The sequence below is a fragment of the Panulirus ornatus genome, chromosome 17 (assembly GCF_036320965.1).
Source record: "Panulirus ornatus isolate Po-2019 chromosome 17, ASM3632096v1, whole genome shotgun sequence".
Taxonomy (NCBI): Eukaryota; Metazoa; Arthropoda; class Malacostraca; order Decapoda; family Palinuridae; genus Panulirus; species Panulirus ornatus.
Window position 1 is genome coordinate 31,173,579 of NC_092240.1, and position 23,964 is coordinate 31,197,542.

The 23,964-nt window shown below is 43.6% G+C and overlaps 1 protein-coding gene across 1 annotated transcript in view; it reads right to left on the reverse strand.

Annotated features, from left to right (window-relative positions):
* Window positions 1-23,964, reverse strand: part of LOC139754419 (uncharacterized) — a 461,762-nt gene that overhangs the window by 97,677 nt on the left and 340,121 nt on the right. The window lies entirely within an intron of this gene.

Below are 23,964 nucleotides of genomic sequence, written 5' to 3' on the forward strand. Positions count from 1 at the left end.
CTACATCTTACTCCCTGCAACACAGCGGCACTCCCTACATCTAACTCCCTTCAACGCATAATGAAACACCTTACATCTCACTCCCTGCAACACAGCAACACTCCCTACATCTCATTCCCTGCAACACTTAATGACACGCCTTACAACTCTCTGCAACACATAATGACACGCCTTACATCTCTCTCTGCAACACACTAACACTTCTTGAAGATATCCAACACCACGGCTTATCATTTCCACCACTGGAAAAAAATATATATACAAGACACTAATGAAAAACAGTGAGAGACATGGCGAATTGTTTGCCACTTACCAGAGGTAATTCTTACTATGTAATTTGTACTGAAGTAAGAAATAAGAGGCCCAGGAACCGGTAAAGTGCAAATAAATAATATGCTCTCCTGGTATCATCCTTCTCTTCACAAAATATTTTGTTTTTGTAGCAGAAAGAGAATATTACACCTTGTTTTTTTTTTTTAATTTCATTAGTTTTTGCTTTACTCATAATGGAATGTAAGGGATGTCTAATAACAATTATACTTACCCATTTTCAATATGGAAACTGTGGGGACATTTCATTGTTTGAGCAGGGGTTAAATTTAAGCGAGAGACTATTCCTGAAAATATATCACATCACGTACCAACACTTTAACACAATTATGTTAAATCACACACAAAAACCTTTTAACACAAACCTAAATATGTTACATAAAACAGCAAAACTTTAACGCAAACCTAAAAATGTCAAATCACGTACCAAAACTTTTAAACACAAACATCAATAATGTTAAATCACACACCTAAACCTAAACATAAACCGAAATATGGTAAATCACATACCAAAATCTTAACACAAAACAAAATATCTTACATCATTAACACCTTAACACGAACTCAAATACGTTCAATCACACAGCTAACCTTAACACATACCAATATACGTTAAATCACTCAGCAAAATCCTACCACAAAGCTAAATCTGTTAAACAACACATCAAAACCTTAATACAAAACAGGATATGTTAACTCATATACCAAAAATCTTGAGAGAATTCTAAACATGTTAAATCACACACCGAAAAACCTCACCACGAAATAACATAAGTTAAATCCCAGGCCAAAACCTTAACATAAACAAAAACACTTGCAGACAGTCACAGTGCAACAATATTTGAAAGGAGGAAAAGAGAGCAATGTTAAATGTCAAAGACATGGTACTGCCGTAATGTGATATAAGATACTGGCCTCTCTCATGATAGCTACCCCGGCAACGTGCGAGTATTGATACATAATGATAGGAAAAGTCAAGAATGACTGTAATTTCCAACACTTCGCAACTGGTTTGTTAAATCACAAATTTTTAAGAGAACCCCCTTCGAAAATTTCCAGATATTTTCTTGTATAATAATAATAATAATAATAATAATAATAATAATAATAATAATAATAATAAGAAGAAGAAGAAGAAGAAGAATTAAAGTTGTATGGAAAAAAGGAACCGTGATAGAGGGAGTAACATTATCATGTGGCTTTAGTGGAACGAGCCATTGATGATACGCTACAGTTACGTCCGCTGAAGATGGATGACCTCGCCAGTGTCATCCACCCCCTCCCACAGGCCCATCACTGTACTGCCAACAAGTGCCTAAAAAAAAAAAAACTTAAAAACCACAAATCCATACCAAAGTTTAAAACACCTACAGACGTAATCATGACGTGAGTGCGACACACCACAAGCTATTACACCCACGGGATTATAACGAAATAAATAAGCTCGGTTTTCACTTCTGCTTTACGCTGAAATAAACTCATCTTGCTTCGTGGCTGAGGTGGTGGTGGTGGTGGTGGTGAGGGCCTGAGGTTTGCCGTGCCCACGAGGCTGCCGGCAGTGGCCGGCCGGAATGAAAGTCCCACAGAAAACGTCTACCTCTTTGATCTCATTACACCAGGAACAAAAAATAACAAGTACTTAAAATCACTGGAGCGATCAGCGTACGCTTTCACCTGCGGGAGACTTGTTATTTTCAACAATATACCTAGCACCACAATCACATGCTCCAATAAACCAAAATGCCTCTCATACTCATTACTCCACAGTGTAATGTTATTTTCCAAATTAAACCGAGAGTTCTTCATCACAATAATACTTACCTTCGGTCTCATTTCCTCTTAAACGAAGACCATACTATTCACGACCTTAAAATTCAATTAAATTCTCTTCATCAAATTCAGTCATGCAGAGCGATCGTTTGGAGACCAAAACTCACTCACGTATGACCACAGCCCCGACGACAAACTGAAGCTACATTAAATGCATAACAAAAAAAAAAAAAAAAATCTTTCCCTCAAAACCAGCCCAGCGCAAGAACTTTCCCCCTAAATTAAGCTCGAGGCTTCGCTTATCTTCAGTAATTAATCTTCTTTTTTTTCCCTGGGTCTCGACTCCCGACACAACGATTAACTTGCACAAGGACCAAGAGCCGCAGCGAGGGACAACGCTGCCCCTCGCCGCCCTCATCCACCCACTCAACTCCACCCAACTCCACTTACTGATGGGGGGAAGGAGAACGTCCTTGCTGGGGAGCAAGGCGTACCTCCACCCCACTGGGGAAGACGGGGGTCAGCCACGACTGACTGGGGGACGGGTGAGCCTAACACATCTCACTTGAGACGTAAGAACTTCAAGTACATACTAGAGAGAAACACGATGGACCTTACTCCCATGTGGAACCTAAAGCCATTCACTATGGACTCTCGATGATCACAGTCAGGTACTGGGATTTCGGTGGAACTAAACATCTCTTACTGGGGCACGAAAAACAAAAACAAAAATCACGAAATGAGGAACCTGCCACGGTGGAATGGAGCCCTGACGTCATTCACTTACACACAGTGGACAGTCGACACTTAACTGGATGGTAGGCAGGAGGGACCTCATGCAACTTAGCGTAGGACTTATTGTGACAATAAGTACCTAATCTCACACCCAGGAGACATGGTATCTGACATTACTTTCCGGGGAGATGAACCACAAGCGACTTACAAGGCAACGGGAGGGGGCCCACATAAGCACCTTCAGGAGAACAACGGTCGTAATATAACTTAACAGAGGCAAAGGAGACCTAATAACGCTGAAAGGTCAAGTGGGATCCTCACAGTATTGTAGTAAGGAATGCCAGGCACGTTACTTGCCTGCAGGAATAAGCACCTCCTCCGGGACGCTAGCAGTTTTCTACCATTCTTAGCGACCTTCCACCACCAAACCCCAGCATGCACTGAAGCACACTGGACCTAACGGGATCTCACGGTCTTGCAAGAGATTCACTTACTTTACCACGTCGTAAGAGGGAGGTCTGGCGAATACAGAGCCGGCTGCTCAATGCACTAAAACCTCCATTTTTTCCCCCGATCGATGTCACGAATCCCCACGAAAAAAAAAAAACAAAAAAAACACGGGCTTATTACCGTATCTTTTTCTTTTCTGGCATGAAATTCTATGAACCTTAAACCCGAGACTGATGCTGGGTTCGAGAGGTTCATGTGAAGAACCATACACGATTCTAGCTCTCCGGCACTACATAAAACGAGACGCTTCAGACAGGGAATGGCACTTACGAAAGATCCAAAACAACAAAATTCCCCGAAATGTACATACCATGACGGGCACACCTCGCTGACTTCGTGCGGCAAATGTTTCTTCGTGTTACGAAGACTTCGATCCGTGGCCTTCTGAACCCACCCAGAAAAATCGATACACGTTCTTAAGGTTTTGCGAACAAATCACCCATGAGGGTCGCTCGCGGTGAAGAAACTTACCGTGCAGAAGAAAGACTCAAACATGCGGATTTAACTGAAATCGGCACTTTATTGACCTCGGAATAAGTGGACTATCCTGAGGGTGGGTGAGCGAAGGTTCGTAGTGTACAAAGTAATCTTACACATCCTACACCAAAAGATGAACAGACAGCCACTCACATACAACCTTAAAATTTACATTTCTTTTTTTCTTTTTCCTATCCTCAAGACCAAGGTTACCTACGAAATATGGTTACGGCTGTTGAATCAAGTGTTACCAGAGAGAGAGAGAGAGAGAGAGAGAGAGAGAGAGAGAGAGAGGATGGTGCCTTCTGACCTAACACACGCCAGCCACACACGAGTGCGTAAGATTATGATGGATCAAAATGGGTCACGAGGAAATTCTTTTTAGAGATGGAAGAAAAAAGGAAAAGAAAAAAACATTTTTTCCTGGCCTTTATAGCAGCCAGGCAGATCTTAACTGTAGTGACGGTTTGTACTCTATAAGTGTGGTAAAGGTTTGTGGTGTACAAGTGTGGTGAAGGCTTGTATATGTGAGGTGAAGCCCTGCAGTGTATATATGTGGTGAAGGTTTGCATTGTATAACAATGATAGAATCTATATTGCATAACTGTGGTGAAGGTCTGTAGTGTGTATAAGTGTGGTGAAGGTCTGTAGTGTGTATAAGTGTGGTGAAGGTCTGTAGTGTGTATAAGTGTGGTGGAGGTTTGTACTGCATATGTGTGGCGAATAATTGTACTGTATAAGTGTGGTGAACGTCTGTAGCGTATAAAAATGTGGTTATGGTTTGTAATGTATAAGTGTGAAGTAGGTTTGTAATGTACGAGTGTGGTGAAGGTTTGTAGTATAAAAGTGTGGTAAAGGTCTGCACTGAATAAGAGTGGTGTAGGTTTGTACTGTGTAAGCGTGGTAAAGGTTCTTAATACATAAATATAGTGAAGGTTTGAATTGTATAAGTGCGGTGAAAGTATGCATTGTATAAGTGTTGTGAAGGTTTGTATTGTATAAGTGTGTTGTTGGTTTGTATTGTATAAGTGTTGTGAAGGTTTGTATTGTATAAGTGTGTTGTTGGTTTGTATTGTATAAGTGTGTTGTTGGTTTGTATTGTACAAGTGTGGTGAAGGTCTGAATAGTAAAAGTGTGGTGAAACTATGAACTGTATAATTGTGGTGAAGGTTAGTACTGTATAAGCGTGTTGTAGGTTTGTATTGTATAATTGTGGTGAAGGTTTGTATTGTATAAGTGTGGTGAAGGTTTGAATTGTATAAGTGTGGTGAGGGTTTGTGCTGTATAAGTGTGGTGAAGGTTTGTACTGTATAAGTGCGGTGAAGGTTTGTGTTGTGTAAGTAAGAAGGTTTGTAGTATATAAGTGTGGTGTAAGTTCGTATTGTATAAGTGTGGTGAAGGTTTGGATTGTACAAGTGTGGTGAAGGTTTGTATTGTATAAGTGTGGTGAGGGTTTGTATTGTATAAGTCTGGTGAAGGTTTGTACTGTATAAGTGCGGTGAAGGTTTGTATTGTGTAAGTAAGAAGGTGTGTAGTATATAAGTGTGGTGTAAGTTCGTATTGTATAAGTGTGGTGAAGGTTTGGATTGTACAAGTGTGGTGAAGGTTTGAACTGTATAAGTGTGGAAGGTTTGCACTGTATAAGTGTGGTGAAGGTTTGTATTGTTTAAGTGTCGTAGAGGTTTGTATTGTGTAAGGATAATGTCTGTAGTTTATAAGTGTGGTGTAGGTTCGTACTGTATAAGTGTGGAAAAGGTTTGTATTGTATATGTGTGGTGTAAGTTTATACTGTGTAAGTGTGGTGAAGGTTTGTATTGTATAAGTGTGGAAAGTTTGTTTTGTATAAGTGTGTTGAAGGTTTGTATTGTGTAAGGAGAAGGTATGCAGTGTAAAAGTGTGGTGTAGGTATGGTACTGTATACGTGTGTTGTAGGTTTGTATTGTATAAGTGTGGTGAAGGTTTGTATTGTAAAAGTGTGGTGAAGGCTTGTATTGTATAAGTGTGAGTTGAAAATTTGTACTGTATATGTGTGGTATTTGTATTGTATAGGTGGTGTAGAATTGTATCATATAAGTGTAGCTAAGGTTTGTATTGTATGTGTTCCAGCAGTGTACTGTAAAAGTGTGGCTAAGGTTGGTATTGTATAAGTGTGTTTTAGGTTTGTATTGTGTAAGTGTGGCTAAGGTTAGTATTGTATAAGTGTGGTGAAGGCTTGTATTGTATAAGTGTATTGCAGAACTGTATCATGTAAGCGTAGCTAAGGTTTGTATTATATAAGTGTGTTGTAGGATTGTACTGTATAAGTGTGACTAAGGTTAGTGTTGTATAAGTGTGTTTTAGGTTTGTATTGTATAAGTGTGGTGAAAGTTTGTATTGTAGGTGCTGTGAAGGTTTGTATTGTATAAGTGTGTTTTAAGTTTGTACTGTATAAGTCTGGTGAAGGTTTGTATTGTAAGTCTGGTGAAGGTTTACATTGTATAAGTCTGGTGAAGGTTTGTATTGTATAAGTCTGGTGAAGGTTTGTATTGTATAAGTCTGGTGAAGGTTTGTATTGTATAAGTCTGGTGAAGGTTTGTATTGTATAAGTCTGGTGAAGGTTTGTATTGTATAAGTCTGGTGAAGGTTTGTATTGTATAAGTCTGGTGAAGGTTTACATTGTATAAGTCTGGTGAAGGTTTGTATTGTATAAGTCTGGTGAAGGTTTACATTGTATAAGTCTGGTGAAGGTTTGTATTGTATAAGTGTGGTGAAGTTTGTATTGTATAAGTCTGGTGAAGGTTTACATTGTATAAGTCTGGTGAAGGTTTGTATTGTATAAGTGTGGTGAAGTTTGTATTGTATAAGTCTGGTGAAGGTTTACATTGTATAAGTCTGGTGAAGGTTTGTATTGTATAAGTGTGGTGAAGTTTGTATTGTATAAGTCTGGTGAAGTTTGTATTGTATAAGTCTGGTGAAGTTTGTATTGTATAAGTCTGGTGAAGTTTGTATTGTATAAGTGTGGTGAAGTTTGTATTGTATAAGTCTGGTGAAGTTTGTATTGTATAAGTCTGGTGAAGGTTTGTATTGTATAAGTCTGGTGAAGGTTTGTATTGTATAAGTCTGGTGAAGGTTTACATTGTATAAGTCTGGTGAAGGTTTGTATTGTATAAGTGTGGTGAAGTTTGTATTGTATAAGTCTGGTGAAGTTTGTATTGTATAAGTGTGGTGAAGTTTGTATTGTATAAGTCTGGTGAAGTTTGTATTGTATAAGTCTGGTGAAGTTTGTATTGTATAAGTGTGGTGAAGTTTGTATTGTATAAGTGTGGTGAAGTTTGTATTGTATAAGTCTGGTGAAGGTTTGTATTGTATAAGTCTGGTGAAGGTTTACATTGTATAAGTCTGGTGAAGGTTTGTATTGTATAAGTGTGGTGAAGTTTGTATTGTATAAGTGTGGTGAAGTTTGTATTGTATAAGTGTGGTGAAGTTTGTATTGTATAAGTGTGAAGTTTGTATTGTATAAGTCTGGTGAAGTTTGTATTGTATAAGTCTGGTGAAGGTTTGTATTGTATAAGTCTGGTGAAGGTTTACATTGTATAAGTCTGGTGAAGGTTTGTATTGTATAAGTGTGGTGAAGTTTGTATTGTATAAGTCTGGTGAAGTTTGTATTGTATAAGTCTGGTGAAGGTTTGTATTGTATAAGTCTGGTGAAGGTTTGTATTGTATAAGTGTGGTGAAGTTTGTATTGTATAAGTCTGGTGAAGGTTTGCATTGTATCAGTCTGGTGAAGGTTTGTATTGTATAAGTCTGGTGAAGGTTTGTATTGTATAAGTGTGGTGAAGTTTGTATTGTATAAGTCTGGTGAAGGTTTGTATTGTATAAGTCTGGTGAAGGTTTGTATTGTATAAGTTTGGTGAAGATTTGTATTGTATAAGAGTAAAGTTTTGTATTGTTTAAGTATGGTGACGTGTATAAGTGTGGTGACTACTGTACAAGTGTGGTGACTACTATATAAGTGTGGTGAGGGTTTGTGTTATATAAACGAAGTTATTAACAATGTTAACCCGTCGAGCACAACGGTCCGACCCTTCAAGCAGGACGACACGACCCCTCGGGTGAGGTCACAGCTCCGGCCATCATACCCAGGTGTCACAACACCAGCGACCTCTCTGGCATGCGCCGTCGTGCTCAACTGGTTAACTGGTTCGCACGCGGACGGGAAGGATCCTGGGGCGTCGTACAGACTTCAGCATCAGCGTGGCGATAGCATTTACGTCTGGAACAACGTAAACACGTACAGAACTGGTATGGACCTCCTGCTGATACTCATACCAGTGACCTGGCAACGAATGAGGCCACACTCATACCAGTAACCGAGCAGCAAGCAAGACCAAACTCATACCAGTGACCCGGCAACGAGTGGAGGCGTGAGGCATCACTCATATCAATGACCTAACAACGAGTGAGGCGTGAGGCATCACTCATACCAGTGACCTAGCTACATGTGAGGCGTGAGGCATCACTCATACCAGTGACCTAGCTACATGTGAGGCGTGAGGCATCACTCATACCAGTGACCCAGTGACGTGTTAGGCCGCTGCAGATATACTTATCACTAACGTGATTAACACCAACGAGTTAAAATCTCCCTGAAGTTGTGTCCAGATTACACTTGCCTCTCATCACCCACGATCGACTAGGGAGGCGGGCCTGACCATCCCCCCCCCCCCCCCCCCCCCGGACATTCCACGACGTCACGAGCGAAAGCGACTGACCACAACACACCCACGTGCGCAGGGGGAGCACACATGGAATGACGCCGCCAAGAGGGGCGAACCCACGGGGCAAAACAGTGATCCACACATCAATCTCTGTGTATATCAACTGTGAATGTGATCGTCACCTGCACGGCGAGACAGTCGAGAAGGTGTCCAGTTTGCTTTAACACATGACCGAGCCAGAGAGAGGACCGGACGCCTGATGTACACAGCAATGAATCACATGCCAGCCCCTCTCACCTACCCAGCACACAAATCTGCAAACACACTCAGTGTGCGTGTTCCTCTGGGCCACACCGCACCTTAGCGCCTTCTATTCCCCGTCGTTACGCTACCCTCATCCTTGGATGAAGAGGATGCAACACCGCCGTTACCGATTGGCACAGTAACACCGCCGTGACGAATGGGGGCAGTACACCACCATGATAGATGAATGCGGTAATCCCATCGTGACAAATGGGCACAGTAACACCGTCGTGGCAAATGGGGACAGCAACACCACCATCACAAATGGGAGCATTAACACCGTCAGGACAGATGGGGACTAACACCATCGTGAAAAATGGGAACAGTAAAGCTGCCATGACAAATGAGGACAGTAACACAACCATAACAAATGAGGACAGTAACACCACCACAACAAATAAAGACAGTAACACCAACACAACAAATGAGGACAATAACACCACCACAACAAATGAGGACAGTAACACCACCATAACAAATGAGGACAGTAACACCACCACAACAAATAAAGACAGTAACACCACCACAACAAATGAGGACAGTAACACCACCACAACAAATGAGGACAGTAACACCACCATAACAAATGAGGACAGTAACACCACCATAACAAATGAGGACAGTAACACCACCATAACAAATGAGGACAGTAACACCACCATAACAAATGAGGACAGTAACACCACCATAACAAATGAGGACAGTAACACCACCATAACAAATGAGGACAGTAACACCATCATAACAAATGAGGACAGTAACACCACCATAACAAATGAGGACAGTAACACCACCATAACAAATGAGGACAGTAACACCACCATAACAAATGAGGACAGTAACACCACCATAACAAATGAGGACAGTAACACCACCATAACAAATGAGGACAGTAACACCACCATAACAAATGAGGACAGTAACACCACCATAACAAATGAGGACAGTAACACCACCATAACAAATGAGGACAGTAACACCACCATAACAAATGAGGACAGTAACACCACCATAACAAATGAGGACAGTAACACCACCATAACAAATGAGGACAGTAACACCACCATAACAAATGAGGACAGTAACACCACCATAACAAATAAGGACAGTAACACCACCATAACAAATAAGGACAGTAACACCACCATAACAAATGAGGACAGTAACACCACCATAACAAATGAGGACAGTAACACCACCATAACAAATAAGGACAGTAACACCATCATAACAAATGAGGACAGTAACACCACCACAACAAATGAGGACAGTAACACCACCACAACAAATGAGGACAGTAACACCACCACAACAAATGAGGACAGTAACACCACCATAACAAATGAGGACAGTAACACCACCATAACAAATGAGGACAGTAACACCACCATAACAAATGAGGACAGTAACACCACCACAACAAATGAGGACAGTAACACCACCACAACAAATGAGGACAGTAACACCACCACAACAAATGAGGACAGTAACACCACCACAACAAATGAGGACAGTAACACCACCACAACAAATGAGGACAGTAACACCACCATAACAAATAAGGACAGTAACACCACCGTCACATACAGGGACAGAAAAATCGCCATGGTAAATGAGGGCAGTAGCACCGCCGTGTCAGACGAAGGCTGCATCATGACCAGGACAAATAAAGGCAGCAACATGACCATGACAAATGAAGGCAGCAACATGACCATGACAAATAAAGGCAGCAACACCGCCAGGACAAATAAAGGCAGCAACATGACCAAAACAAATGAAGTCTGCAACACCACAAGGACAAATGAAGGCAGCAGCACCATCAAGACAAGTGAAGTCAGCAACACCACCAGGACAAATGAAGGCAGCAACACCACAAGGACAAATGAAGGCAGCAACACCACCAAGTCAAATGAAGGCAACAACACCACCAGGCCAAATGGAAGCAGCAACACAACCAGGACAAAGGAAGGCAGCAACACCACCAGGACAAAGGAAGGCAGCAACACCACCAGGACAAATGAAGGCAGCAACACCATCAGGACAAATGAAGGCAGCAACACCACCAGGACAAAGGAAGGCAGCAGTACCACCAGGACAAATGAAGGCAGCAACATGACCATGACAAATAAAGGCAGCAACATGACCATGACAAATAAAGGCAGCAACACCGCCAGGACAAATAAAGGCAGCAACATGACCAGAACAAATGAAGTCTGCAACACCACAAGGACAAATGAAGGCAGCAGCACCATCAAGACAAGTGAAGTCAGCAACACCACCAGGACAAATGAAGGCAGCAACACCACAAGGACAAATGAAGGCAGCAACACCACCAAGTCAAATGAAGGCAACAACACCACCAGGCCAAATGGAAGCAGCAACACAACCAGGACAAAGGAAGGCAGCAACACCACCAGGACAAAGGAAGGCAGCAACACCACCAGGACAAATGAAGGCAGCAACACCATCAGGACAAAGGAAGGCAGCAACACCACCAGGACAAAGGAAGGCAGCAACACCACCAGGACAAATGAAGGCAGCAACACCACCAGGACAAATGAAGTCAGCAACACCACCAGGACAAAGGAAGGCAGCAGCACCACCAGGACAAATGAAGGCAGCAACACCATCAAGACAAATGAAGGCAGCAACACCACCAGGACAAATGAAGGCAGCAACACCACCAGGACAAATGAAGGCAGCAACACCACCAGGACAAATGAAGGCAGCAACACCACCAGGACAAATGAAGGCAGCAACACCACCAGGACAAATGAAGGCAGCAACACCACCAGGACAAATGAAGGCAGCAACACCACCAGGACAAATGAAGGCATTAACACCACCAGGACAAATGAAGGCAGCAACACCACCAGGACAAATGAAGGAAGTAACACCACCAGGACAAATGAAGGCAGTAACACCACCAGGACAAATGAAGGCAGCAACACCACCAGGACAAATGAAGGCATTAACACCACCAGGACAAATGAAGGCATTAACACCACCAGGACAAATGAAGGCAGCAACACCATCAGGACAAATGAAGGCAGCAACACCACCAGGACAAATGAAGGCAGTAACACCACCAGGACAAATGAAGGCAGTACCAACCATTAAGAAAGTCAGGACGGACAGCCAGGCTGGGGCACTCGCGAAGCACATGTCGACAAACCAGTTAGTGTGGTACGCGCGTGTTGGACATGACAGGTCAACAATTACGGCGGTCGTGTGTACAGCAACTGGGATTCGTTCCAACCCAAAATCTGTGTACATTCCCGCATACAAAATATCTTTCCCCCTTTTTTTACCATTTTGTTCACATTGTCACACTGGTCCTTTCTCAAAACAGATTAAAACATTGTCTTAATAATCATGCACCAATTAATACTGCTGTGCATCTGTATAGGAAAGCGTGTTTTGCTCCATAAAGTAAAACGCAAAAAAATCTGGGATAAGGTAATCGACTGATACACGTCCACAGTATAGGTCATGTCGGTACGAACCATTTACGTCAACAACTACAACATAAAACGGTAATATTCCAGCTCCATACAGCTGGCACAACTCCTGTGTTTACCGTCTGCATCATCATACTACAACAGTCTTACACAACTTCTTCAACGGAAGCCTTCCAGCGTGACCCCCGAGTTTCATCAACTTGCCTACAACCTCCTCCTCCTCCTCCTCCTCCCGTCAAGTACTACTAAGGTCACCTCTGGTTCCTTCATTGCCAGGTTTGTTACTTTACTAATCATTCTAATTCATGAACGTCTGGGAATGCTACCGCGAACGTTCCCTCCTGGAATTCACTGGGGATGCAATCTGAACGTTCCACCTCCCGGGACACTGGTGACATACCCCTGAACGTTTGACTTAACGAGACACTGGAGACATACCCATGAACGTTTGACCAAACGGGACACTGGGGACATACCCATGAACGTTTGACCAAAGGGGACACTGGAGACATACCCATGAACGTTTGACCAAACGGGACACTGGGGACATACCCATGAACGTTTGACCAAACGGGACACTGGGGACATACCCATGAACGTTTGACCAAACGGGACACTGGGGACATACCCATGAACGTTTGACCAAACGGGACACTGGGGACATACCCATGAACGTTTGACCAAACGGGACACTGGGGACATACCCATGAACGTTTCACCTGACGGGACACTGGGGACATACCCATGAACGTTTCACCTGACGGGACACTGGAGACATACCCATGAACGTTTGACCAAACGGGACACTGGGGACATACCCATGAACGTTTGACCAAACGAGACCATAAAGATGTAAACCTGAACATCCTACCTGGTGAGAAAACAGAATATGTACCCCTGAACACAGTCACTGGGGTGTAGCCCTGAACGTTTCACTAGTGGAACGACACTGCGACGTAAACATTTCACCTAGTGGGACACTGTGAATAGAAACCTAAACGTGCCTTCTTATGGAACACATGGAATACGACCTGGAACGTTCCTTCTCAGAAGGGGAAATGGGAATTTACCGCCCTTTACCCAATAAAGCAAAAGGCTTTATCTACCTTGTACTGCTGAACGACTGCCCTAACTTTACTTGCTAGAGGACAAACAAAGCCTCAACTTGACGGACACTTAACCGACCGTCTTAAGTGAAGCACGTCAAACGTAGACTCAAGTTACCACAGGAGATGAAACATTACCATTATCGGACATGCTGGGAGGGAGTCATGGCACCCCCCCACACACACACACACACACACACGCCAACATATATACCCGTCGCCAGACCCTCAACTTCCCCACCGCTATAAGTAATGCTGCTTGTTTGATAAGGAATTAAACGTTATTTACAGTGGGAACGGAGGGGTCCTCGACACGGCGCCTCATACCACTCACTGGGGAAAGTTAACACCGCCTCCTGGGGAAGAAGGGAGACTTGACCGAACATACTTAAGAACATTACCAAGGGGAGTCGAAGATGTCATATAAAACACAAGGGAGAGGTAATAGCTGATACTGAGAGAGAGAGAGAGAGAGAGAGAGAGAGAGAGAGAGAGAGAGAGAGAGAGAGAGAGAGAGAGAGAGAGAGAGAGAGAGATTGCGTAGATCCATCATATATACGGTAACTTGGATGCATTTACAACGAACATCCTACGAGAATGGGAGGTAACATTATGAGGATAGAGAGAATGGAACTTATAACCACTGAAACAGCCAGAAAGGAAGTTATAACCGCAGAGATAAGGAAGAGGGAGTATGGAAGTTATAATCATGGGGAGAAGCAGCGGAAGCTACAGTCACGGAGATACAGTGATAGTTAGAATAAAGACACAAAGGAAGTTACACAATCACGGGGAAGAGAGAGTGGAAGTTAAGACTATGGGGAGAGAAGCAGTAAGTGACTGGCAATTAAAAGAAGATGAACGACAGAACGAATGAAGAGAATGAGGCCACAAGATGCCTAACAAGTGGAATATATCTGGACAAAGAGCGTGAGGCCGGCAAGACAGAAAACAACACAAGCAACAGACTTGGGCAAGACACAGTAGGAAAAATGAAGACAAGAGAAAGACGTTAAAGAACACAAATACACAAACAGGAGTAATAAAGATGTTGCATGTACATGAAACAATAGAAAAACAAGCGAATATTAGGAGGAATACATGAAACAAATAGACAAGGGAGACACGATATGAATAAAAGGAAAGAACTTGCGGCAATCATCGGTAAAACAAGGCAGACTAACCTCACCGAAAAATCCGAAGAGTAACAAAACAAATATAAAATCTGGCGACATAACATGGCACAGTAACATGGCTGACGGTAAAAAAAAAAAAAAAAAAAGGATTAACACAGCATGAAATCAGTACACAAACCAGCAATACGCCATAAAAACTCACGAGTGTTGTGTCTGTGTCCAACAAAAACTTTAACATAAACATCAGTGACAATACGAACAACGACAAGACGTAAGAGTAAGGAAACAAAAAAGGCGCTTTGACACCATCATTCTGAACATTGCTATTTCCAGAGACGGATCCTCTCTGACCCTCTTGCGTCAGGTCAGGTCAGGTCAGGCCAGGTACTCCACTGATTTTGTGGCTGGTGTTTGGGAAACAAAAATACACATACATTTTCTTCACACCCACAGGAAACCTAACACAGGTCACGTGATGCTGGTGACGAAAAGCAAGATTTCGTTGGGTGGTTTATGACGGGCAACTGGGCTCAAACTTCCTGCAGCCAGCCAGAGTGGTTGGGTAGTGCATGTGAGCGCCTGGTAGGTTAACGACGCTGGAACCTCACATCTCCACACACCCACTATCTCCTGCTGGAACCTCACATCTCCAAACACCCACTATCTCCTACTGGAACCTCACATCTCCACACACCCACTATCTCCTGCTGGAACCTCACATCTCCACACACCCACTACCTCCTGCTGGAACCTCACATCTCCACACACCCACTACCTCCTGCTGGAACCTCATATCTCCACACACCCACTATCTCCTGCTGGAACCTCACATCTCCGCACACCCACTACCTCCTGCTGGAACCTCACATCTCCACACACCCACTATCTCCTGCTGGAACCTCACATCTCCACACACCCACTACCTCCTGCTGGAACCTCATATCTCCACACACCCACTATCTCCTGCTGGAACCTCACATCTCCACACACCCACTACCTCCTGCTGGAACCTCACATCTCCACACACCCACTACCTCCTGCTGGAACCTCACATCTCCACACACCCACTACCTCCTGCTGGAACCTCACATCTCCACACACCCACTATCTCCTGCGTCCTTATCTGCAGTCATGACTTGCCTCTAGCTATATTACGTCATTTTCTTCAGATAATTCAAGCATCTTTCTTTTACTATTTATCATCATCATCATTGTACTGAGAACATGACTAGGAATATCTTAGCAAATCTGTCGGGTAGAAACAAAAATTCCACGGCCCTCATCTCTGATTGATCAACCCCAAATGAGCAATCTTTATCACCTCCGTACCGATAAGGGTGATGAAAGGGGAGAGAGATAAGGAACAAGGGACACAAAGAGAGGGAGATGAAAGATGGGGATGGCAAGGCCCCACCCCGGCCAAGGTGTTCCACTGACGTACGACCAGGACGACGGTTCCATCCCAGAGAATATTCCACTGACGTACGACCAAGACGACGGTTCCATCCCAAAGAATATTCCACCGACGTACGACCAAGACGACGGTTCCATCCCAGAGAATATTCCACTGACGTACGACCAGGACGACGGTTCCATCCCAAAGAATATTCCACTGACGTACGACCATGACGAAGGTCCTATCCTGAAGGATATTCCTCTGACGTACGACCATGACGAACGGTCCTATCCTGAAGGATATTCCTCTGACGTACGACCAAGACAACAGCGGTCGGAGGTGCTGAGTTACCAAGTGCGGGAAAAAAAATTCATTAATAAGAAGACTGACCTAGAGGTGTGACCTATCGCTCTGAACGTCAATAACGATGACCGAGTCCACCATCACTGTCTTACGACGCAAGGAGGAGGAGACCGGAGGCCAGAATGTGACGTGTGAGGAAGAAGTCCAAAGCGAGGACCTCGAGAGAGAGAGAGAGAGAGAGAGAGAGAGAGAGAGAGAGAGAGAGAGAGAGAGAGAGAGAGAGAGAGAGAGAGAGAGAGAGAGAGCTGTGATTATATATATAAAAAAAAAAAATTATACCCTCCCGCAGCACCCACCGCCATGTTCCACTAAGGTAGAGGAGAGGGGCACCTCTGCAACCTTCACAAGGATGATTAATGATATATGATCAATGATGTTCACGGAAGACCGGGAGGAGGAGGAGGAGGAGGAGGAGGAGGAGGAGGAGATGTCCGGCCATGGTGTGAGACTGTGTCTTCACGTCACAGCTAGACGGTCATAAAAGGCTTTAAAACAGACAGCTGGCCTTAGAATGATGCCTAAAATAGCATTTACCCTGGCCACCTGTGAGCGGATGTGGCTTCGACACAAACGTGTTCTTGTGGCCAGGTAGCCACAACACACACCAGTTATATTACACAAAATAAACTCAACCTGCAGTTGTGGCACGAACTCCGCACTGTACAAGTATATACATATACACACACACACACACACACACACACATATATATATATATATATATATATATATATATATATATATATATATATATATATATATATATATATATATATACACACGTACATGTATAATCACATGTATACATACGGTATCACAGGATGCCTTCCGGAAACCTTACTCCACGAGTCAGCCAATTAGAACATGGATGCACAAGTCGTGGCGACAATCATCCCCCCCCCCCCACCCTCCTCCCCCCAGCACGACTGTGGACCCTCGAGTATGACGGCCTGGCCATCACACTCGAGGGGTCGTACGACCGTCATGCTCAAGGATCGCAGAGTCGTGCTCAAGGGCCACACACACACACACTGCCATGCTCACGGTAATAAGATCACATATGATATGGGAGAAAGTCAGCCCAACAAAGCCATCCGAACTGTCGTGCACAACACAGCGTGCCATTCCCTAGCTGTACTTGAGGTGTGGTTGGGACAGACAATACACATGCACGTCTGAGCAATCAGAACCAAACAGTGTAAACACAATAACCTACTGCATGACGATGACATCAGAAAATACAAGATCTACCATCAATGGAGTGAACACGTCCATACGTACGAGAGAGTTTAGAGATAAGAGGACCTGCAAGGATTGAAAAGCCTTTTGAGCCAAATAATGGAGATGAGAAACAATGTGGCGGAACGAAGGTGAACTTCCAAGGGGGAAAAAAAAATATCGGTATAAATAATAAACGGTAAATAACAAGACCGTTCCAAGCAACACATTCTCTCTCTCTCTCTCTCTCTCTCTCTCTCTCTCTCTCTCTCTCTCTCTCTCTCTCTCTCTCTCCTAGCGACTTGCTCACCAGAACCGCTTGCTGTGTGTTCCGTCTTCACTGTTACCGTTACCGTTGTAACATGTTACTGATGTGGGTCAACATGATCCCTCACCGATACCGTTGTAACATGTTACTGACCTGGATCAACATGATCCTAACTGTTACCGTTACCATTGTAACATGTTACTATGTAGGTCAACATGATCCCTCACCGATAACGTTGTAACATGTTACTGACCTGGATCAACATAATCCTAACTATTACCGTTACCGCTGTAACATGTTACTGACCTGAGTCAACATGATCCTTCTTACCGTTACCGCTGTAACATGTTACTGATGTAGGTCAACATGATCCTACACCGTTACCGTTACCACTGTAACATGTTACTGACCTGGGTCAACGTGGTCCGTCACTGCAACTTATTCCTTGTAATTCGATGGTGTTACCATGTCTCTCCTCACCTTACCTTCACTACCTACCGTGGTCCCGACCCCACACCTGGGACCTGGGAACAAACCACCTATCACTGAAAGCAAGCCACTGGAATCAACACTGGTGGAAAAAGGACTCGTAATCCTTAAGTGCAAGAAGACTCAAGTAGAAAATGGTAAACGAGTTCACTACAACCACTGGCAATAATAAGAGTGACACATTTATAAAACGATAACTGTCGACCACTATGAAAATTGTGATGACAAAGAACAAGACAGTATCACTGAAACAATGAAAGAGAACGAGTCAGTCAGGCGGCGTCAAAAAAAGGTAAAGAAGAAAACGGAAAACGAAAGAAATACGATTACTGCATGTTTACGATTCTATGGGCACACTATTCTAAACGTAGTGGTTCAACATTACCAATATACGGCCAGGATGGACGCAATTCCACTGGGTAACATTTAGTTACCGGTACATGTTTAACGACGGACGGACTACCATGGAAATAGTATACCACCATCGACCATGTCGGTCGCAGCTGCCATGAAATGAGCACTGATCTTACCGGAAAAATGACATAAAAATGTACCTTTGAGATGACATAACCCAATAATACTAGGGGGGGGGGGGATGATCATTAGAGTGGGGACTGATAAGGTCAATATAACCACCACAACATCAAAGTTGGTGCACGGATGAATGGCTTGGGAGTTTTTACTGGGGACGTGTGATGAAACAATGGGTTCCCGCACAGTAATCTTACACGCAGCTCTGATCAGAGAGTAAACAGTTTTCACAGTTCAGGTACCTCGTAAGGTGTGTGTGTGTATATATATATATATATATATATATATATATATATATATATATATATATATATATATATATATATATATATATATATATAAAGGTGACATCGCACTTCAGTAGGAATTCATAGACTTTTATTTAACATGTAATTTTCTATACTTGTGGCACGACATGTTTCGTGGAGACAATCCACCTCATCAGGTGCCAGTACTTAACAAAATTATTGAAATCCCAACATATATATATATATATATAATGACCCGGAATGCATCTTTTTTCCCCGTTATGAGAGTGGAACAAGTTTAAAGCCGAGTGGATTTTTAGGTCAAGAAGCTCTCCAAGTGTACGCTTCCCTGGGTAATGTATACACAATCGAGAAAGGAGAACGCTAGTCTTTATCTTTTATTCTCTATATAATTGGCATAAGTGTGATAATACATGGGCTCAATGCACATCGAACTATTCTTAAGATTGAGCCTGACAGAGAGGTGGCCCTCGAGAATTCCAGGCATGATCGGAGATGGTAAAATAGGTGGGAGAAGAAAGAGGTGTCATTGGACGAGCATAAACATAATGTGAAGTGCGTCACTCTCTTTACGGTAACCTGACACCGCCTTGGGAACCATGGTTCGATCCTCGAGTTGATACCAAGGGTCAGGAGAACCTGCAACCACGACTGTACGACCGTTGGGAACATGGCGGTACGACCTTTTCAGTATAACGACGCTACCTCCGACCTAAGCCTTTAAGTTTCAAGCTAAAGGTCAGGTCTACATGAGTCGTACCGGCGTGTTCTAGGGTCGTATCGTCGTGCTCAAAGGTCATATCGCCGTTCTCAAGGGGTCGAATCGTTGTGCTCAAGGGTTCGCATCGTCGTACTCAAGGGGTCATATCGTCGCTCTGAAGGGTTCGTATCGTCGTGCTCAAGGGGTCGTATTGTCGCTCTCAAGGCGCCATATCGTCTTTCTTAAGAGGCCGTATCGTCGTTCTAAATGGGGTCGTATCGTCGTCGTTCTCATGGTGGGGAGTAAGGTCGTGCGTGCTCGATGCATCGTATCATCGTGCTCAGGGGATGAAGCTGAGCCTAACACAGTTGAGATGAGCAGCGCCATCTGTGAGTATATGGGCTGACCACGGGCAGATGGACGACAGAACCCAAGCGACGAAGGAGCACTTGTACAACCAACCTCGAGACAGGAAGGTGCTTTACCACCATACCCGGAGAGGACGGGACCCCCCATCCCCCACGTCTTAGGAAATGGCGCGGTGTTCGAGAAAATAAAACTGTGGTAAATGTAACCAAATGATGACGCTCAAGTGACGATATGTCCACCACTTCCCCTGTAATGAAAGAAAAAAAAAAAAAAAAACAGCAACTAACAAGTGAGAGAAGTAAGGAAGTGGAGGACATTCAAGTGACGGAACAAAAAGCCAAGTGGTTGCAGTACCGGAATCTCACGACCTAACCGTACGACTTCGCACGACCACCAGGATAAGAACGAAAATGGTGAAAAGATTAAATCATTGAACCATTGTACCATTTTTGTGCGCGAAACGTGCAGAATATTAGCGGCTGCGCAAAAAGAGGTTGGGGACAAGGCTGACAAGTAACATAAAAAGATTTGAAGATATGACAGGAGATAAAAAGTGGTGATGCCGCGCCCCCAGACGTATAGAGAGAGTCACACGGGCAGACAGCCTCGAATTACACAACCAACGAAAAAAAAAAACATTTCGGTAAGACTGTGCATGACTTCCCATAGCTCAGAAGAAAAAAACTGAAATGGAAACAAAAACTACAAAATTTGACATCCTCCAGCTCGTGTATATGTTTGAGGAACTTCAAAACATACCCCGTGAAACTCTCTTTCATCCAGAATCACCTTAAACCTTAAAATGTTGGATCCGACAACTGAAAAAAGGGATCAATCAAACACCAAGAACAACCTTGTCAAAAGCTATTGCATCCTCTCTCGCTTCTGACAGCCAGACAGCCAGGCTTTCAGTACCCACTCCCTCGAAACCTGGGCGCCTATACACCATCCATCCATCCACTTACACCCGCAAGCACATCATAAACACGCCCACGCCCTCCATCATACCTCATACTAAAACACCTGTTGACCCACGATCAGCAGTGTGTACACCCAAAAGGCCGACACAAGGAAAGACGCTGATGTGCACACAATCTCACAAGCACATGGAAACGCGAGGCACAGGCGTGAAAACGCACTCACAGGCACACACGTATACAGACACACACACACACATTCCCAGAGAGAAAAGAGAGACTGTGTTAATCCAAGCATGAATGAAAAGTGTATAACGGGTCTCGACACTTGGCAAAGATGTGAGCAAAACCTGGTGTGGGGCCTGAGACCAGGTGCCAAGTGCTGAGGACGACCACGCTGATGGTGGTGGAGAGGACGCCCACAATGATGGTGGTGGTGAGGACGCCCACACTGACGGTGGTGGTGAAGACGACCACGCTGATGGTGGTGGAGAGGACGCCCACACTGACGGTGGTGGTGAGGACGCACACACTGCTAGTGGTGGTGAGAACACCCGCACTGGTAGTGGTGGTGAGGAGGCCCACACTGCTGGTGGTGTTAGTGGTGAGGTAGCCCACATTAGTGGTGGGGGTGGCGAATTTGAGGCCGCCTACACCGGTGGCGGTGAGGCCACAGGCCTACACTCTCAAAACAACCTTCCCAGCCTCCTCGCCACACACTGCCTCACCCTCGCTCATGAACTCCATGAGCACGACCACGGTGTGGACCTTGGTATGACGGCGTGACCTTTGATGTGACTTTTAAGGGTCAGGTCAGGGGCCCAGCTATCATATCATTGGGTCATCTCGTCCTATTCACGGGTCGCACTGTCATGCTGAAGGGTTTAACGTATCATCATTTCATAATATGATCGTAGAAAATGTCTGAGAGACGGGCCCCCGTGGGTGTAAGACCCATGCAGTAAGAATAAGGAATTAAAAACAATTAATTACAATATTCTCCAAAATGACTGTCAAATAAACTACTATACAAATACTTGGCAGTAAAGAAGGATAGAGATGACAATGGAGGGTGGGGATTGACCCAAACATTGTACAATGAGGAAAGTATACCAAAGGAAAACGTGGAGAACAGTAGTGATCATCTACAATCCTCTAAATTCTAACGAACCGCGACAACAAATTACCGATAATAATGACGACATAATGAGGATGATCCAGGAAGCAGGCAGACGAGCAGTTCTCAGAGATGGTAAAGATTAAGATTGAAAACTTAATGATAACAGACTGAGAACAATATAATCATGGAGACATGGGGGTCATGAAGACAAATATTCATAGACTGTGTGGAGGAAATTTTCCTGTAACCCCCATGTCACACCACCAGCAGTAGTTCCTACCTTTGCGTATGACACAGAAATAGAAAACACCACATGTGATACACCACCAGGATAACGTGATCATGCAGTGCTCGAACCTGACTACGTGGTGAGTGAGGACATCAAAAACACGATCAGAGAGGAAACCAGACTCAATGATGTGATGCAATCGTGGAAACTACACAGAACTAAACACTTTCTTTGGCAACATATGCCGAGAGATGGAAATCCACGGTTAAGAGAAGAGAACAATGATGTGGAAGGTTATGTAAAATTCACAATAAGGTTACTACACAGGTAGCTTCGTTGAATAAAGAAAGAAGGTTATAAAGCAGAAAGATGGCTTAATAAAGATACCAAAATGCTAAAGAACACAAGGATGTGCTATGTTTCAGATACAGCCAGCACAACAGACTGCTAACATTTAATGGTACAAGAGAGCGAGGAATGAGAGTAACACAAGGAAGATGGAATACAGAACTCTGAGGGACAACGAAGCTGCGAAAATCCACAACATTTTCATAAGTTTATCAGGGATAAAGTGTCTGTAAAAGAACAGCCAATTACACTGAAGAACTTGAGAAAGAAAGGTTACCGTAGATGAGAAAATCTGAAATGAAATTAATCATAACTTCAAAAGTGTAATCACAGACGACACTATAACCCCAACAAGTGATATGGGATGATCAAGTCACATGGAAAGAATGGACATTGTTAGAAAAGATCTTATCATGCTACTGAAGGGTTTTGATCCATATGAGAAGCATGGTATGAGTGAAATCTACATAATCTGCTCAAGAAAATGCAGATAAACACAAGACAGACAACATAAAACGTTATTCAAAAAAATAGTTGAGAGAGGCTGTAGTACCAAAGGAGTGTAAGTGAGCATCTGTAGTGAGGATTTTCAAGATGGGGATATTGCAAACGAAGTAGAAACCATCATCTCTGATGATTCACATCTGTAAAAGGCTACAGATGATTACCAGAAAGCAAAGGCATGATTACTTGCCAAGGAGAAACTACCGATGTGAGAGGCAACATGAGTTCAGAGAAAAGGTCAAGCGAATCAAAGCTTATAGACTTTTATGACACTATGAGCCTTTTTTACAGACATGGATGGATTGACTGTACACCCTTGTACTATTTGGAGGCACTTGACAGTGTATCACACACTATTCAGATAAAAATGCTGGCACGAGATGCTACGGTGGGTCGAAAATCATCTGTGAGGAGGGGGACACATAAACACATGTCTGAGAAGCGTTTTTGGAGTGCGGTGGGGGCAACCAGTAGGTTTGACCGCAGGGCTTAAGTCTTAAGACCGTTGCTCTTCTTGATCTATGTTCATGACCGCCAGGAAAACTGGATTCATTAGCCAATACGTTTGCGGACGCTGCTAAGGTCATGAAAAAAGTAAGGAATGACGCAAAGACTAATTATACATCATAGCGAGAAATATGTTCGAAAAGACGTGAACAAGAACAGGTACTTCAATCGTATCAGAGCTAAGGACGAATAGAATAAGCTAAATTCTGAC